The sequence below is a fragment of the Sphaeroforma arctica genome (genome assembly GCF_001186125.1).
Source record: "Sphaeroforma arctica JP610 unplaced genomic scaffold supercont1.6688, whole genome shotgun sequence".
NCBI classification, from domain to species: Eukaryota; class Ichthyosporea; order Ichthyophonida; genus Sphaeroforma; species Sphaeroforma arctica.
The window spans coordinates 1-1,590 of NW_014033870.1; the positions used below are offsets into that span (position 1 = coordinate 1).

Genomic DNA, 1,590 nt, shown 5'->3' on the forward strand with positions numbered 1-1,590 from the left:
TCCTGCTAATCGCGCCTCATCCTCACATCCTTAATGGCATGTCTGATCACCGCCACATATACATATATGCACAAGTTTTAGACAACACAACACACGCGCAATAGAGTACAGAACATATACACACAGAACCACAGGCTATCCAAAATGTACAATAAAAGAAGCGTATTTCATCCACACGACTACAAATACTTACAGAAAAAAATAACTAGCCATATGCTCACATGTCGACACACACACACACACGTTGATATACAATATATGTATCAAAGCAAAAACACTGCAGCACACACTTTGAGATACCAACATATACCTAACCAAGCATACCCATATACCTGACTCAGTTCTCAGTATCGAGACCGAACTCTTGTGCTTCCCCTTCGACGACCGTTTGGACCTGAAACTGTCCGTACTACTAAATATAGACACGCAAATATTTAGAAATAGAAAAAATCCCATTTTGATTGGTTGCTAAATATAGATGCTAAAAGGATATCAATTCACTTCCCCTAAACACGAAATCTTGGCGGAGTTTCATCATTGTGTTTGGGCTTAGGGGTTTTGGGTTTTAGGATTCTAGAGTTAGATTTGAAGGTTTCAGGGTTATAGGGTTTTAAGGATTAAGGGTTTTAGAATGTAGCTGGGGGTGATGCTTTTGGAATGGCGGTCTTTGTGCGACAATAAAATTATATGTACGAGAATTAGACATGTGTGACTGTCGTATACGTACGATAATGACAACATATGTACACCAATGTGTTGTGGACAGCTATGTCGTAATATACGTTAATAATAAATGTGTGGCAATAACGTTTGCGAAGGGGTACAGATATTTGGCATAATGACACCATATTAATACGTTTCAAGACATCTAGTGTATGTGAGCAGAAGCGGCGTGTGAGTCGTAATCCTTACGCAGATACACATCCGGAAATGCGATGACCCGTTCTATTCCATGGGCTATACACATGATCTATCCACATCCACACATACATCCCGTGAATAATGTACATGACCTACAGACAAACAAAACAATCCACATGATCTACCTTTACACAACAATATATACATACACACATACATCCCATGAATAATGTAAAAAAACAAGCATAATAATGCACACGATATACCTACACACACAAATACGTACATACACACATACATCCCTTGAATAATGCAAATGATCTACAAATGTATATTAATGTACACGATCTACCTACACGCAAAAATACATACCTGCACGTGGAGCTGGTCTCACTTGCTACTGGAGCCTTCAAGTCAAGTAGACTTTTCCTGGCGTTCCAATTCAACGCACTTGTCATTTCGCTCTGGTGCCCCACAGTCTCATTGGCTTCAGGATATGATGAATAATAAATGTTCAGCATTTGTTTGGGTATCAATATAAGCCTGCGCAAACTAATATGAAGTATATATGCATGTAGTGTTGGAATATATACAGAATTGAGGGAAAGGATACATCGTTACTACAAGTATATATATATATATATATATATGTATATATATGTATATATATGTATATATAAGCATCTACCGATATATATATATATGTATATATATATTTAAAAAATATGG

General features: G+C 37.1%; 1 pseudogene across 1 annotated transcript; it reads right to left on the minus strand.

The window, feature by feature from the left end:
- Positions 1 to 337: 337 nt before the first annotated feature.
- On the minus strand, positions 338 to 1,319 carry SARC_15766 (hypothetical protein; annotated as a pseudogene; the record flags this gene model as incomplete). The annotated part of the gene is made up of 2 exons: positions 338 to 409; positions 1,234 to 1,319.
- Between the last annotated feature and the right edge of the window lie 271 nt (positions 1,320 to 1,590).